Genomic DNA, 19,539 nt, shown 5'->3' on the forward strand with positions numbered 1-19,539 from the left:
TTCATTTTTCGCAAAAATGTACACAAAAATAATATAAATATCTAATATCTCAATATCACTTCCTGCCCTATAATAAAAATAAATTGATTCATACTTTAAAATCAGGACATAAGTGTATAATATAATTGATTCCTTTTTGGTCAAATATTGAAATAAAAAATCGCTACGAACGAACGAACAAACGAACGAACGAACAAAATTGTTATTTATCAAAATCTACGAACGAACAAACGAACACAATTTTATTTTTAAATTTCTACGAACGAACGAACGAACAAAAATGTTATTTCTATTGCCTACGAACGAACGAACGAACGTTCGTAGCCAACAGTATGATGCACTTTGTCGAAAATCGTTCGTTCATATCGCGTATACAGTTAATAAGATTGAATAAATGGGTAATTGTCCATGACGAACAAAGAGAATATTCTGCGCTTTCAATTGATTGTTTTCGTGGTGGCTTTCAGAAAATGCTACAGAAGAATAACGTCGAAGGAAATAAGTCATTGGCCTGCGTCTATATGTGCGCATAACATGATGTTTGCTTCTGCTGTTGTACATTTTGTCGACCAGATGGTTCATGTGTCGCATGTCTATTCAATTTAGAAATTGCATTTTTCAATTTCCTGGATTCTGTTATTCGCGCACATTTTACAATCAGCCATTGTGTATACTTGCAACACAGTATCATTTTCTATTTACAAAGTTTTCCGCGTGCGCGCATGTTAGTCAATTCACCGAAAACCAAAGCATCATCAGAGCACACATACAATCTCTCAAGCACGCAATATCACACGAGATAATGTTGTTGCTGCGATGCAATTTCTCGCTCTCGACTCCATTTGATTGAAAACCAAAGTTTCTGCGAGAGCGAAACCATCATCTCGTTTGATTGGACAAATACCAATATAACAGCTGAAGAAACCACTCTGCACTTAGTGATTCTAATGAGAAAATAATGCTCACGCAAATGGAGTAATCATAGGTATTATTGTGCGGCTGTTGTTTCGATTTCATTTTTCTTCAACGATGCTATGTATCGGAAAGAGATTAACTTTCATCGGAATCAGTCAATGGCCCAAGATCAAACCGAGTAAAGTTTAAGCAAAGTGTCGTGAAACGTGGATCACGTCAGTTAAATAAAATGAAACGAAGAAAAGCTCAAGCATCAAAATGAAATCAAAATCATTTGGCCGTGGAGAAATACAAAAGAGCGCTCTCTGTCTCTTTCTCGTTATTTTGCTTTTGAACGGAGATGAAAACCGAAATAGAGAAGCATGAATAAAAAGCGAAAGAATTGCGTTCAAGTTTGCAAGATGAATTCACCACCAAACAATGGATTTTGTCGATACAAGCTATTGTCAGATTATAATATTTTATGTGTGCTACAAATCATTTCAAATGGAATTCAGAGCAGAGCGTATTCACTTCGAAAATTACCATTTGCTCCGAACAACACTCTTGATGTCAATAACCCGTTGCGAATTTCATCGCAATGTGTCGCCTTCATCGTTCGAAAAGTTATTTCAAATGTAAATTACGCCAAAAATGCAGTCAACACAGCTACTGAAATGTACGAACTCCAACAAGTATCCACACTCATCAATTACAAATCACATATCCATCAACACATTGCAACCATTAACTTTTGTTTTTTTTTCGCCTCACACTCGCGACGGCGCCCAAAATACAAGTATCACTAACCTTTAAACGAGTAATTCATTTATAAAAAAACGAATTCTTCTGGACTGAGTCGGGTTAAACGGTACGCGTTTTGATATCATTCTTCTGCTTTAAATCTTTAGCGAGCGATTCGGTGTTTGGCCTGGGTGCTATGCAACAGTGTTCAACGAGTAAACTAAGTTTCGGCCATTCGACCCATTCCCATCAATTAATGGAATTTTTATGATCGATTTGTTACCACTTACTGAATAGAAAAGAAATTTCAATAGACTAATATTCAGATCATCAATAATGAATTATTGTTTGTGGTGATTAACAGTAATATCTATAATGTGCCATAATAACCTTTTCTTATTGGCATTCTATGGCGAAGCAGATCCGAATGATTTGGAATTGAATGAGAAGTGAATCAAAATCCATATAAAAATAATAATAAAAAGAAAATAATAAATCGGCATTAAAATCGACCGTTTTACATTTTATATGGTCATTTTGGACAAAAAGAACTTTTTTTCCCTCGACAAGCATTGAAAACAGTTAGCCGAAGTTCGTCATTATGAATTCGGCTGCCGAACGATATATAGTTTATTGGTTTTGTTTTTTTCGCTGGTAGTTTCACTGCGTTAACCATTATAATGATAATGGAATTCAGAGTGAGATGAGACAATCCAGTATAAATAAAATAAAGATACATGCCATCAATTCAAGCGATTTACCAGCGATCCGCAAAACAAACAGCCATATAGTTTTTTTCGATGGCAAAACCGTTAATTTTTTCTTGTGGCAAGATTATACGCCACACCAACGCTATCCACTCTCTCTGTGTCACTGGGATACATGTGAACGTTTCGCATGGTCGACGTGCTCATTTCTTTTGACGCATATTTGTTGATTACTATTCTCAATTAAGTTTTAATTGTGTCATTCTTTCCAGATTCGAAATAAAACATGGAAAAAGAACCAGAAAAAAAGACAATGGCATTGAAGCATCTTCATTTATTCGATCTTTGTTTACTCAATTAATTAATATCAATTCAGCCAGGAAAAAGAACAAACAGAAAAACTTATTATGCAAATCAATGATACAGCCGATGCGAAATAATTCAGCCGACACAGTGGTAACGGCGTTTTTTTTGTGTGTGAACTTTTCATTAACGTTATTTAAACTTTTTTTCGCAAAAACAACACAAACACAAAATTAAACAAATAAAAAAAGAAATTATGTAAAGAGAGTGCGTCTCTTTAAAGTGTGACACATTTTTGGTGTTAAATCGATCGAATTTGTTTGGAAAAATTATTATTGAAGAATGAATGGCACAAAGAAAAGAAAACCAGTTGAAAACTACCGTAAACGTACAATTTACGTAACTGGAACCGCAAAAGAACCATACATATTACATAAATGCGAGCACCAATATTTTCCTTTCTTTCCACTTCTTTCTGCATCTTTGAAGCACAATCTAGAGCACAATTATTTTAATAACGAATCAAACGACCAGCAGATTGCATCATTATATATATCCCTTGTGTATATTTGACCGCTGTAATTTGCTACATACAAAAGTTTGATTTAATTAACAAATTCTTCGTCATCCTTTCAAATTCTATTCCATCGCATTCTAATTTCAATTCAACAAAACACAATATTTAACGTTGTTAACGAAAAAAAGAAGAAAACAATGAAATCTTTCGTCGTACTTTGAAAAGGAAATGACAATGCAAATTCGTTTCAATTATGAAATGTTCTGCTGGTTTATGGTCATTGAGCATAGAACAAATGAAAAATACACGGTAATCCTAGCAAAATTGCTGTGCAAAATGAAATTGATTTAGCTTAAATATCTGTTTCTTCACCATATATGTGCATATATAATCTGTGTCCAAGCGAATGAACGGAAGAACAAAATTATGCCCGCTACAGAATTGTTTTGCAAATTTATCAAACGACAGCACTTTTCTTTCGAATTTTATGTTGAAAATTCTGATTATTTGTAGTGTTACATCTCGAATTCAAATATTTCTCACTCTTTTACCATTCTGCTTTATAAACGATGAATTATAAATAAATTCAACAGATTTATCGCATGATTTCTCTGGTTTTGTTGTCGAAAAGCCGGCCAAAAGGTGGGTGATTGATTCGATTCCAGAAGCTAAGCTCATTATTAACCAGAATATTCTCGATCGCAACGGCAAAATGGTTCATTCAAAAAAAAAGTCGGCCGGATTCCTTGATTTAATTCAACAAGAAAAATGACCTGAGAGAATATGTTATATAGAATTCGATTAGTATACACTGAAAAATGACTGTACTGCAGACAGATAAATATGTGTGCAAACTGATATAAAATGCCAAAGCTAAATGCGAGATTTTGAACAATATTTAAATTTTTCATAAGTTCACCAAATAACAAAATCACGACTTTATTCAATAAAAAAAGCGGAAAAATTCCGAACACATTCTGTCTGTATGCATCGGCAAATGGACTCACGCGTCCAAAAAGACACGATGCCACAATATGTATTGTGTATGTCGAACAACGAACGCTTCACTGGCTTCATTGATACACTCACACACAACATTTTTTTCGTGCTATTGCAGCTCCAACTATTCCACACGTATGCATCGTTAGTCTTTGAGAATTGCATAGATTACATCGAAATAGATAACATGAATTCATAAAACATATTTCGTTCACATCGAAGCTTTGCAGAGGAGGAAGAACGGTAAAATGGATGCTTTTTTTTCGTTCGCTGACAAAACAGAAGCAAACGAAAAATTTCATTGCCGAAATGCGTCAACCGAGATCGTGTTATTAGATGACAAATCAAAATTTCAATGAGAGAAAAAACAAGCGAAGCGCATTTTGAATGCGAACGTTGTTTTAGAGTTGAACCACAAAAACGATCGTATAATGACCGATCGCATAACATCTTTTTTTTTTGTAAACAAACTCAAGTAACAGCATATATGGCACAAAGGCTGAGAATATCAGCCGCAAACGATTGAGAATCGAAGTTGACGGTATCGATGATGATGATGATGATCAACATCGTCTGATTCAAACAAAAACACATGAGTTTTGGTATTGTATGTGCTCGGTCGTGGTAAACATCTCAAACAAAAGAGATCATATACATCCAGCTATGTTTACATTACTAAACCAAATAAACAGCGGGAACTGTAGTCGGTTTTTTTTCTTTTCTCTGTCGTTGTCGATGAAAATTCCACATTTTCAACAAACGGTTTTTATTTTTTTTTGTATGTTTTACATTTTTTTCTTGTACCATTTCTCTTCATCAGATGGCATAGGTTTGCTGTGGCAAAATCGATCTCATCAATAACCTCTTACACGCCAAACATGAAGAATGGACCAAATGAGAGCCAGCGGATGGAAAGATAAGCGCCGAAACGAAGTGATCAAGATCGGTAAGATGACCAGCAAATGCGATTTGTCAGCAAAAAGAAAAGCAACCATAATTCTTTTTATCAAACTGACAGCTTCTATGGGCAAGCATAAGCTTGAAGAAACAAAAACCAATTAAAATATTACAACATACGCGATTCGATTGAATGGTATAGAAAATCGATCGAATACACATAATGCCAACAACAATAGAATAGATTATGGTTCTGTTCGTTGGCATATAGAATTTGAAAATCCATAACATTAAACGAAGATTCTTCGAAGCAAATGTGACGGAAGCAACGAGAAAGAAAAAGGAAAGAGCAGAGAACGAATAGCGTGAAATATTACGATTTGGGTGTAGGTGCTTGGTATGCTCATGAAAATTCCTTCATGTTCAATTTTCGCCAGTTGATATGTGTGATCCAAATTGAAACATATTGCTCGTATGGTTTTCCGTTCGTGTCTTGGTGAAATCAGTTACTCCGATGTGTTTTTTCTTCTTCTATTTTTCGCTCATCAAAAAGGTCAACATTTTAATGCCATAGGCTATAAACCAATCGTTATTTCTTTTTTTTTATTTTCAATTTTAATCGACCAATCAACGAATACAATAGAACATTTTCAATTTAATGAAATACACCGCCGATCAAACGCGTTCAAAACCTTCCATCAATATGTATATCAATCGAAATGAATCAATCGATATTAATATCCATTACCGAGGCACTTGAAATGAATTTACTAATGGATCTGCTAACGGTTTTCACGATGAAATTTTTCACCGCAATTTTTATCTCGATTTTATAATTAATCGTACAGCACCAAGACCATGGGTTGGATTTTTAGCTTGAGCGAGCTAGTTTAAGACTGAATTGACTAAATTGCGGTGATCACATAAATTCAATTGATTTGAATGCGTTTTTATGACCAAAATAACGAACAACAAAGATGGTTGTTGTTGTTGTCGGCATTGCTGCGTGTTCGATTTCATGGTAATCCACAGTTTTACACAATCTATTCATCAGTATTTATTGGATGTCTTTTGTCAAAGCCAGAACAACATTCCGAAATCTCGTTCAAAAGGCAACCCAACGTTTTTCACAGGCAATAAAAAAAGACGCGAACCAAAAAGATAAAACCGAATTATGTCTTTATTTTAAGTTTTTAAGCAATGGGAATCGTGATTGTTGATGCCGCAGCCGCGCGGTGTGTGCGACCAAAACACACCAAATGAATTTATTATTCAATCATTTGTGTCCATGTTGAGATATTGATCATTTTGTTGGGCTCCAACCGCCAAACTGCATGCTCACAGATGTAATCTTTCGTGCGTACGCTAACACCATAAATGAGAATTGGAAATAAAAACATTTACAGTTCCACTACTTGAAATCGAATTGCCGTGAGTCTTGCTACCTTTTGTTCAAATACGACTCTTTCATTTGACGAATATTTTTTTTATTTCTTCTTTCGATTCGATTCATTCATTAATGCATATTCTTCTTTTTAATCGAGCATATACATATAGTTTTTTGTTGCTCTTGCGTGTTACATATTTTGCAGATTTACTGATCTCTCTCTCTCTCTCTCTCTCTCGATTAAACCGATCAAGTCATTTACATGTCGGCTGTCTGGCGCACATTGCGTTCACCTCTTTCATCACAGTTTGTTCTGTTTGCCGTTTATTCTTTTCGAATATGCGTCGATTGTGAAATTAAGTTCATATAAATGACTGTGGAAATTCATTTTGAATTTAAGAAGAAGAAGAAGACAAAAAAAATGATGTTTGCACAAGTGTAACGGATTTTTCTTTGTACACATCTACCAATGCAATGTGATCGCATTAAAATATGAGGTGGAAAAATACGGTTTTAAATATTGAATAAGATGAAATTATTAAGTAGGTTTTGATCAGGAGGTGGAAAAAGAGCAACAGAATGGAGCCGGCCATTTGTTTGGCGTAATATAAAAACGGTATCCACAAAACCGTGCGCAAAAAAGAACCACTTAATTCAATCAAATGACGGCGACAATGAAATTCGAAGAGCGCAAAAAAAATCGTTATTTGTTATGTTCGATTTAAGTTCTGGTTTTGGGCGATACCATGATTATTTTGCTCAATAAATGCGAAACAATTGAAGCAATCGCTTTTGTTCAACTGTTAAATCATCTTTATATAGAGTGAAATGAACGCAAAAATGAACTTTGAATGAGCTACACATTTTTTGCAAGTTTTTTTTTATTCGGTTTTTTTGTGATTTTTCTTCAAATTTGCACACTCCGTAATGATCGGCTTTGGCACGAACGAATTTGATCATTGACCTATGCTTTTCGGCCGGAAGCAAAAATCCAATTGTCAATGTAATAAATAGACACGTGCAATAGTAACCGTTGATTTAACGATTCCTACAAATTGGAAGACCAAACGTCTCATTATAAATCGCATAATAACTGATTTAATTCACCTCCGCCGTTCACACGACAAATTTTTATTTTTTTCTCATTAACAATAAAAAAAATTACACATTTGTTGATCAGTTATATTTGCTGCGCGGCTGTCGCGCACTTGTTATTAATTCTGTGGTCGTGTGAATTTTTCAATTAGTAAATTTGGGTTAATAAACTGTTACATTTTCACAGGAATCGGTGTGCAAGAACGAAAATGGCCTGGAGTCAATGTGGAAATCAAACGATGACATTCCACTGCTTGCATTTTGCGTACGGTTAATGCAACAAAAATAAATCGGTTTCGAGTGAATTTTATGAGATAATTTGTTGGAGTGTGTCATTTGTCTTTGCTGTGTGTTTTCTTATCGCCGCCGCCGCCGCCGTTGCCGCAACAACATGAACGAACAAACAAAAAAACGGTCTTGGTACCGCAAAAACCAAAATAAAAACATAAAATTGTAATTCAATTTTTATATGAAAGCTCGCTTTTTCGCGCTCTCTATCTTTCTGTGTTCCATATCTGCGCCATTTTTGCATGGCGGAACTGCTTATCTGGGACATACACACAAACCAAACAAAAAAAGTCATTTCCAAGAATATTCATTTCTTTTTTGGAAGTGAATATACGCTACCGACGTACGTAAAAAAGGCATAAACGAAAATGAAGCTCATTTGGTGAAATCCTAATATTATTACTTTCGAAAACATGATATTGTTGAAATCTAGTAGCTGGAGACAGAACCAGACAAAAAAACTTCGACAAAGCATAAAAACGGCGAATCATTTTTCCTCGCAAAAATAGAGAGAAAATAGAAATGCTTTTGTGATTCTCGTCGCGTTCACAATTAAATTTTTGTTCGGAACCGCATTCGAATTCGGTGGTGATTGATGTGTGTTCTATCCAATGGAAAAAGGCATGCGTACATTTCAATGTTGTCAATCATCAATTAAAAGTTGAACGATTTGAAAATGGTATGGATTTTTTTTGCTGCTGTTGCGAAGACAGAGAAATCGCCCAAGAAGCCCGCCCCATGTGAAACAACATATTGATAGAATGTATGAGCTAAAAAAATTCTAAAACATGAAAATCGTGCGTTGAATAAATAAATGCGGTGTCTCACTCTTCGTCGTATGCATATATTGTCTGGTCTGGCGTGAACAAGCGAGAGAAAGACAAAGAAAAACAGTGAATATTGCATATGAGAGACGCGCGCGAGAAACTATGGCTAATGGAATAAATAACATAATCAAATTTCTATGTCTGAACGCTGAGCAGCATCCGTGGCACCGACCAAATGTGTATTGGCACGAATATGATGAACAATCGATATAGAAAATCCAAGTGCAACTAGAGATGGTATGCAAAGCATCTCATGTCAGACAACGGCAGCACCAAACAACGAAAGAAAAAAGGTTAAGGCAGTTAAGAGCGAGTGCATTGTGTGTTAAGACTCTTTTGTTTAAATCGCGTGCATATGTTTTGCGGAAGAGATTTTCGGTGTTCGATCACATGAAGCACGTTTGCTAACGATACATCGCACAGTTAGCAATTGGCATTTATACTTGTTGTGGATTTTTGTGTGTTTTTTTTGTTTTCCTTGCATCGCCCTTCGTTCTTTCGCAAAACGAAATGTCATTTTTGCATAAGATTGGCACAATTCTATTGCACATAAATTTATCGGCGATTGCTAATCTCTAAATGGATGAAAATTCCCAGCGAAATTTTCCATGTTTGTTTGCTATCAATGAATATATGAACCGGGCAAAATGAAAGGATTGTTCTTCATGACACACTGTGCGATCAACATGCCGAACGATGATGATGATTGGCTTGTATTAAAATTGATGAAGTGACAATCAAAACAATGTCGAAAACGGTGGAAATTTTTCAACGAAGACAAACACACATAAACCAACTGCAAATCATGACTGTTCACACAAAAACAATACAATAGCTGCTGATACATTTTACCGTTTTATTTCTAATATTCAAATTCATGTGATCAAAGACGTTCTTCGTGGCGTTTTTTTAAGAGAGCAAAAAAAGAGCGAAATATTCGTGAGCGCGCTTGTTCTGGTTCATTCTTTTGTGCCCGTCAATCAAATGCGCTTTTGAGACACATGAAATGACGGAGCAAGAAAGAGAAAGAGAAAAAGAGACGAACATCAAAACACAATCGAATATATAAAACAAAAGTAATGTGATTACACACGGCGACGAGAAAAATAGACAATAAGATAGCGGAGAATTCTAATTGGATTCCTATTCAAATTTGGTTGGCTCTGCCTGCTTCGTCTCGGCGTTGCTGTTGTTATTAATATTTGCAACTTGAAACAATCCATCTGACCAAATGCAGAAGCAGGCCTGAATTCTAGTTTCATTTCAAGTAAAAAATGTGCGATGCAAAGTCACAGATAAGGGCCATTCTCTCTCTGACCAAGGCGCACCACAATGTAAATACATATTAGCGGTGCATTTCACTGCCTCAAGTTTACAAAGTTGAACAGTTTTTATTTTTGATCGATGAATGGAGAAGCCCATGTGAGCACCAACAATGGAACATTTTTATTGATTGATTTCATGTGTTATTGTTTTCAACATTTTGCAAACGATTCACTCTGCATGCAATTAACCTTTCTCACAGCGGGCTTATTTAAATATCATTTTTTTTACCTCGTACATTTTTCTACGGGTGTTTCAATAAATAACATTCTTTTCGTCGCGGTCGTTTCGGCCGTAAATGATAAATGAGCATTGGATTTTTGATTTAAAGCCATTGATATCGACCGAGCGCACACGCACATACCTTTTACCATGAGAATTGGACCGAATACATTCCACTGGCCGGATAATAATGGCCAATGTTTTGCATATTACGGATTTGTTTGTACCAAATGTTTTTCTTCTTAATGTCCATTCCAATGCAATTAGTTTCATTTTATTTCGCAGGTGAAGTCATTTTCTGTCGACTTTCTTCGTTTTCTTCGCACACTTGTATTGCTGTTGGTTCCATTTTTTAAAATGAAATTATGAACCATGTACACACATCAATCGTTATGCCGGACACACAATAATGTGAACCATTCCACGTATATCATTTTCAGAACCGATTAGTATTCAAATTTGAGCTGAACTGAGACGAGAAGAAGTGTGTGCGCACAAGAAAGTTGTAAACAAGTGAAAAATATGGTGTATAATATCGCCATTAGATTAATCGTTCGAATCACATAAAATTCAACCGAATGAAAGGGGAACACACGCACGAAAACGACATAGAAATTAGCGCCATACCGTTTCGACCATAAAAAGTCGCATCTTGATGTCACTTCTTCAGATAGACATAATTTGATAAGCCGTAATTTCGGGCATTAATGACACACTTATTTTCACAAATAACGCGCGCGCTCGCACACACACACAAATGTGATTCATTGCCTTAATTTGTCGATCTATTTCGTTCTTTGCGACCCACACATATATATACAAAGACGTGAAAAAGACATTCAAATGCAATGCGCATAACATACAAACGGAAAAAGCGTACATCTGATATCATCAAGAAATCATCTGACTTCTGGAATAAAAATATGACAAAAATTGTTCTTTCATACAATCAGAAGTAAATACGAACAATTTTGAATGAATGAAAAAAAAAACCATTGAAAATGTACCGAAAAAAACGAATGACAATGAAAAACTGGCAATGATGGCAACAACGGCATTTCAATGGAAAATAAATTGGTCACAATTTAAATGTATGAAACAATGATTGCTGGTGTCTATGTTGCTTGGACTCGCTACACTTTCGAAATTGTTCAAATGAAAAGTGATTCTTTAATTGCGTCTTATGAAGAGCGCGTTCGTACGCAATTTGTCAGAATTGTTCATTCGAGTGTAGCGTAGAACTGATAATAACATTTTCTTGCTATAACTTTCTTTAGATGCGACTTTTGTGTGTCAGATATGCGCTCGAGCGCACCCGCTCTAACTGACACCCATAAAGTTTAAATGGACGCGCAAATGATACTTTGGTCTAGAGTCAAGTTTATGGAATGGATAAGATATACGAATGAATTATTCCATTCCGCACATCGCTTAATTGCGCATCACTCAACTGATGAGTCTTATTTGCACCACGACAATACCATTATTATTTTAAAGTCGACTTTTTTTCTAATATCATTTCAAGATAAAGTATTGCATGCTATTCGCTTCGATCACTGTACAGAACTTTATGTGATGATGATAAATTTCGCTCTAAAAATAATTCTTCTTCTTTCAGTTCTTCTTTTTTCTATGAAAATGAGTTGAAAGTAATTTCCTTCTGTCAGACAACGGTTTGCATTGGACGGAAATAAAAATAGAACGTATACATTGTTTTGCTTGTGCTCGTCGAGCATTCTAAAATTTCGTGTGACTTATTTTTATGTGTCGTTTTTTTCTTCTTTAATTCGCTGAATGAATAGCGCTTAAACAATAGCGAGAGATTATAAATTCGTAGTAGAAATGTGATTTCAATGACTGATTGACGTGTGCTGGCCAATTCGGTGTAATTGAATGTGATTGGTGCTGGTCGCTGAAGATATACAGTGATTATGCAGAGTTAAATTGACTTTTAACTTGAATAGTATTATGTAAAATTGTCTGGCGTCCAATTCTATAAATAAATCTGAATGCCAAATCAAGTTTTTATCTGCATTTTTCAATTGTAATGACAGACTTACGATTCAACCGGATTTATCTCAAATGGATCTTTAACACTAATTTCAGATTTGGTTTAGATTGATATATTCATTGGAATGTTCATCTGACATTTACGATAAACAGTTATACATCGAATTTATCTGAATCTCATTGAATCACCGATCAAAATACATGAATAAGCAATCAAAAATGACATTTTATGGCATTCAAGTAAAATAATCCAGCCGATATTCTAATCTGGGTTCTAATCGTTATTAAAATCGTTGGCAAATCGAAATTACAGGTTTCATGTCCAGAAAAACATGTTAAACTTGTGATTTGCTAATGGTCCAGAATGTTAACCACACAAACAAATTACGGTGAGTTTGGTCCAGTTTTTTTCTCTCAGCGCCATGATTCGGTTTACTTTTTCATAAATCAAGACCGTGGTTCACACTTCAATTTTACTGTTGCCTTTATTACCGCCTCTGCTTCTGATCCCATTGCACCATTCAGCAATCAACATGTTACGGAATAAATTAACTCAAAAACACCATCGTGTTCGGTAGCGCCATCAATCTATGGGCGTTTAGCACACCAAAAAACCCACAAAATCCGGCAATTTTCTAAGCAAACAACTCAGTTTTCTTCGGTTAAAAGTTGCTTACATCGAATATTGGCTACTATTTTTTTTGCCCACCTGTTGACCAGTTCTAATCGCTGTGATAAAGTTAATCACAAAATGGGAAAAAATATTCGGAGAAATTTTTCATATTAATGCATTTATGTGGCTTCCGGCAAGTGCGCAAATGCCGTATTAAATATAATTTCTTCGTTAAGCGATGATGACCTCGATTCATTCGAACATTCTATTTTCTTATTAAACTTGTAATTCTTCTTCGCTCGTCGATTTTCACAACTTCGCAATAAAAAACAAATAGACACATCCGAATAAATGCTATACTACACATCATGAATTTGATAAATCTTATCGCCAATTTACCAATTGTTTTTTTGCTCGTTGTTCGCCTGATTTTCTGATAAATTTTCTCGAAAACTTTCAATTTTTCGCGTAGAAACCAATTGTAATCAAAATAAAAAGACGTACAAGAACACTTTCAGCGTATATCAGATGTTCGAAATAACAAAAGACCTTCCATTTACACACGAAACGAGGTGATCGTCCATTTAAGCATGCAACGAAAAAAAAACAAACAAGTTTCAGCATTGCTGAACTTACACATGAACTCGAACCAACCGATTCTTACTCGGTTCGTAAAAAAAACAAACAAACAAAGACGACAACAATATAAAACACGATAACCGAATATCCCTTTCTTTTACTCTACGCGAGAAATCGAGAAAAAATTCGAATGATCGTCACATGTGCAAAATACACAATGGTCGTCGCATGAATGAGTGGATCGTTTACGACTGATAAAATTGAGCACAATAAAAAAAATACGCGCGCAACATTTAGAATTTCGCAAATTGACACAGTTTTTTTTCTCTCTTCATTCTTCTACTCTGCATATCATACAATAGAATGATCACAAAAGTGAAAACGACGACAGAAATCGGAATTGCTACTTTGATGTGATTAGATTTTTCGCGTCAAGTGAAAATGAAAATCGGAGCAACATTTAATTTGATGACAATATCACAGAGAAAAAAAGCACATAACTTGACCGCAGGTCATCTCGATGGCACCGAATAAAAAAAATGTACTTAAATTAGCAAGAAACTTTCCATTTTCACATTAAAATTCGATTAAAGTAAAAAAAAAATTGAATAGGTAAAGTGCGATACGATTGATTTGTATAAATGATGCAATTTATATCGATTAAATTGTTACTTTTGAAGTTTACAAAAAAAGTTTACACTTTCTCGATCAAGTGTGTGGTCATGCACGTGCCAACAATTAAATTCCTTTTTTTCCATGCGTTTGGTACGAAAGTTCAAGCAATTTTTCAGCATTGATCTGTAAAAGAAGAAATATATAAAGAAATTGCCAAGCAAAAACCTAATTTGGGTCAATTAAATTTATGGCAAATCACTCGAAATCAAGATTCATACACACACAACAGCTTCCCAGGCATTTAAGACAATCGAAACAACTACAAATTCGAATTCATAAAATTGGCTAATCTTTATTTCGAGTTTCCAAATGCCAGGGACGCTTGTTCGCTGCTATCAAGATGATCCTTGATCTAGTAGAACAAATGGATCGTGAAATGCAAATGCATGGCTTCATCATTTGGCAAGTTGTGGAAAGACTTCAATTCGTGGCGGCGACGGGAGCAGCGACAGCAACGGTAAAATAAACACCAATTTCATGCATATTCCGCGCAATATGTTCGCCTCTTTTTTTTGCTCACATTTATCTTGTATCAATTTTACCCAAAGCGAATCGCATAAGGGAAAATTTGTTTGTAAGTAATTTTGTGGTTCGGAATCGATGTAATTAACGAATTTGAAATGACGAAGACTCATTAAAACGGTGCATGTTAAATCTCAGTCGCTCTAAAAGCGCGTCCAAATCCGATGGCACAATAACAAAATGAACACGACACACATTTAAAATAAAAAAGTAAATAAAGTCCGAAAAAGATTCTTATCGTGATGTAACCAAAGAGAAATGTTTACCATTCATGCATTCACATGCACACACACACATTCACACTGCATTGCAGTAGTTCATTTATCGAATATACCGTCCGACCATTTGCAACATCCATTTGCTTAGCAATGGCAATTACACCAGCGACAAACTGATTCAAACGTTCTGTATAAACTCCATTTGCTGTTCTTTTGTTTATTTTGTATTTCGCTCTTCATTTTTCGGACTCTCTCTTAGTCTGTCGGTTTGTCGTGTTTGTTGTTGTTTTTTTCGTTCGCATATTTGCGCAACGACCCGTTTCGCTGCCAGTGAATTTATGCAAACCGTTTATCAGCGATGCAATGTAATTAAACGCTACCCGTGAAATAAATAAGAACCAAACAAACCAGCTGCCTTAAAACTGTACAACAAAAGTACGGCGCAACGCAGAAGTAGAAAGAATATCAATTTATCTCTTTTGGCGTTTGTGGCGTTCTTTTTCGCGCACACAAATTCACAAAAATAAATATAAATTTATCAGCTCTTGGCAAACATTTGTTTAGATTTTCTGCTCTCTGTGGCCGTGGCTGTGTGCTTTCTATTTTAACGCTTAATTATATTCTTCAGTGATTAATTCTATTATGTTGGTGTTTATCTCCATGACTCGTAGGCAGCATAGAACGCATCCAACTAACACATTTTTTTTTCGTGTTCATTTCTCAACTACAAATAAATTTTATGCAGACTAAAAAAAAGCATGCATTTTTCTTTGTTTCAAAGTGAAAAAAAGATCCAAAGCGTACCTTCGTCTGACACTCACTCTTATGCATTACGCATACAAATGCAGCATTCATAACATACAATTGTTATGGCTTTTGTAAGTCAACTTGTGATACGAACAAAAAAAACAGTTTTATTAATTAAATGATAGCGCGCAAACACAAAGTTACTTCGAAAACAAAACGAACGAAAAAAAAAACAAACCGAGAGAAAAACGTTCCAAAGATTTAAATAAATATTAATGTACGTGGGCTACACCTTGCATTTCCCTTGCTTCTGTATGTGACTCTAGTGCTCATATGCACTACACGATGCAATACAATTCAACGGCAGTCAATGCTGCCGCGAGAATTGCAAATGACTTGGGTAAAAAAGTTCATCTAGATATTTTGCGAGTTTTTCCCTTGGACGTCGGAGCCGAAGAAAACTGTCGACGATGCCATTCTCATCTTCAACTTGTGTTGAAATCAAATGGGATTCCATTAGGTAAATGGAGTCAAAGTGTACAGAAATAATGCCTTTGCCGTCGCATTTGGTGTGAATAAGCCAATTTATCACGATTCTAAGTTGATCTTGAATTTTGTACGGTTCAACAACAATACAACAATGGCTGAAGCCAGAAGTAAGAATTAAAAACGTTTTACCATTTTGTTTGAAGCATAGGCAGACCAAAAGAACAATTTGCGCAGAAAATAGTGAATTTTTTTTATTAATTAGGCAAATTCTTTGTAGTTGCTGTTGATTTCAGAGGCGAGCAGGCTTTTTTTTACCAAGAAGATTTTTTTTTGCATAAATCAGGCCCCCGTGAAAATAACATGAATTCATATCTTGGCATTCATTACATTTAACGAATTTAAGTTATCTTCGTCGTTTCTTGGGAAAAAAAACCTCTTCAGAATTCATCACACAAAATATGGAGCGCTCCATTGAGGAAAGCATAGAAAATGAATGCTGTTATCAACAACTTCATTATATTTCATCCAATTCATTTATGATTCGTACATCGCCTCATGATCGTTATCCGCAAAAAAAAACCAAGATTTGTAGATTGTTCGCGCGCGAGAAAAAGATTAAATCACATTCGACATTGAGGTTGTATTCATTCTGCAATAGTGGCTGTGGCAACAAGAATTCTAGCCACAGCAACAAAAACAACAAACCGAATGAAATATTTTATTGGAGCTTCGGTAATTCCAGTGAAATCCCATACAAATCACAACAAAATTAATTTTAATTGGACGATGCTTACGCTGCACAGCATATTATATAATCGACTTTAAGTCTGTGCAGATGATGACAGAAATGGAAGATAGAGAAAATGTGAAATCCACCAGAAGAGCATTGATACACGGTCGACGCATAGTGCCGAACCACATGGCAAACGATAACGACGTTGAGGACGCCGGTGATAGGGAAACGTACAAACAAATAGCTTTGAACCTGTATGTAATGATTGAGTTATTTATGTAGAAACAACAAAAAAAAAAACCGTACAGAGCATTATGCTGAGAGAACATAACAATTCTTTGGTGCGCGCACTGCTATTGTGTATCAATTACATTCCAAGCAAATGTAAAAATCGTTGCACGAAATCAAGTTTTTGATTGGATTGTTTTTATTATCTCTGCTTTAATACTTTTGCCCGTTTTTTTTATTCGATTATAATGATGACAATTGACGATTTTTCGCTATCTCTCTCGCTCGCTCTCTGCCATTGCACGGCACATGACCTTGCTGTATTTATGGCCATTGAACAGAAAATCAATCTTTCGACAAGCAAAGGAAATTGGTTTCACTGAAAATCAAACAAATCATTATCATTGTCGTCGACGATCAATGAGGCGTTCGTTATTTTTCCAACGAGCTATGATTTAACTATCTTTGAAGTCACATTACTGTCGCTACAAATACACCGATAAATTACTCTACGCCTGTTAATTTTTCTTTCGCTTTTTCATTTATTTTTCACTCAACGAGAGAGTGAGAGATTTCGATTCAATCTGCGATTAAATTATAATCCGTTATCTCATAATTTTACACTTCACAATTGTGTGTTCGATGGAAGAAAAAAAATGCATACTATAATGAGAATTTTATCGCTTTTGTTGTTCATTATCCAAAACGGTGATTGTGTGAGTTGGCGCACAGAAACCAAGAAGAAAGTCAAAAACAATTCGAATATGGCATCACAACAAAACAATTAAGAACAACGTACTGAACGAAATCGATTGTCGGTTTTTTTTTCTATAATCAAAATAAGGTTCTCTGCACCAAATGTAATCAAAGTTGGAGAAGAAGAAAAACAAATTTCATATCTCTCTTCAGTTATTGAGTTTCTTCTGGATATTTGTTGGTTTTTGTATTTTTCAAGTGCACGCGGCACACGGCACACTGTTCATATTCGCTAATTATTTTACACTTTGTCTTCATTCTCTTCAATTTAGCGCTAATGCTTTTTATTGTTCATCCAAATCGGATGCGAATGATAAGAAATCAACAGCACAAAACAAATCAGAACGGTGTTGAATGGAGGCGGGCACGAATTAACTGTTCTAACAGAAATAAATTCGTAAACAAATTGCTTTAAAGCATAATTAACCCAATTCTCCTTGGCCGCGCTATACCTCTTTTTTTCTCTCTCTTCGTTTTACTCTTCAGTTGTTTGGGCTCTCTGCAATGAATAAAATCGGGTAAATAAGTGTTGTTTGTTTTATTTTTGTCTCATTTGGATGCATTATTCCCTCTTCGCATTCACCGTGCTAAAATGTTCATATTTTATCATTAATTAATCAGTGCCGAGTGAAAAATGAACTAAAAAGAAGTATTTCATTGAAGACAGAGCCCAATTGTATGTTTATATAATTAAGCATCTCTTATATAATTTCACTTGAAATTTACTACATAGATAAAGAGAGATAAAGAGAGAGGGGAGAGCGGTGCAAAGAAAGACAGATAGAACGAATCTAATCGTGATGGACTAAATTCATGAAAATGAACCAAAAAATTCGTTCGGTTGTGTTCTCGTTTATTAAAATCCACGGTTCAATGCAAAAGAGAAAAGGCGGCATTTGTTTTTCATGGTGTTATGAAAATTTCGATTTTCGACACGTACTTTTCAAGAATTTTTAAAAAGTACTTCAGTAGCACTTTTCATCAAATTAAATACACGCACAAACGTTTACATTCGTCGCACCGACTACTATTTTCCCAATTAAAAATGCTCACCTAAACACAATCGACGATTTTGTGAAGCGAATAATTATACGAACAGAAAAAAACACACACACACATCAGACAGTTATACGTCGCGTGCGTTGTGCGCGACACTCTTTTCTTATAATTTGTCCATGGTAGTCGCTTGTGCATCAAAAATTCAAATTGTAAGCATAGAATAATTGTAATTCAGTTATTTAATAAAAGTTGATGGTTTCGAACGTGTCTCACATCGCGGTGTTCGCGTGAAATTTTTCGGCCATGTATGTATGATACAGAATGCACATTATGACAGAGACGCTATTACTGCATGACATGCAGAAAAGTCTAACGGCGTTTTTGTTCAAACGCTTCGTCAATTTCGTAATTTTTTTGGTTTTCTTTTATTTAATAATTGCGCGCGTCGCTCAGCGACTGTGCAAATCATTCGAAATAGATTTTTTTTTTTTCGTTTTGCAACACATGTCGCAAATATAATTCACCAATGACATCATTTATGAATAATTTATCATTTAAATCGAAGCTAATTCGAATTAGTTTTTCCATTGAGTTGATACGATGACACCCATACATATACTCGGTGACTCTAATGAAATTAACATTCCGATTCTAAATTATGGTTTTTGTGAGTGTGATTCAAATGTTGGTTTGGAAATAACAACATAGGCGAAACATCATTAACTGTTAAGAACAATATTTACATGAGATAATCTATTTTTATTGTA

Source organism: Contarinia nasturtii, unplaced genomic scaffold (assembly GCF_009176525.2).
Source record: "Contarinia nasturtii isolate CC-2019 unplaced genomic scaffold, AAFC_CNas_1.1 Cnas_scaffold_1627, whole genome shotgun sequence".
Lineage (NCBI taxonomy): Eukaryota > Metazoa > Arthropoda > Insecta > Diptera > Cecidomyiidae > Contarinia > Contarinia nasturtii.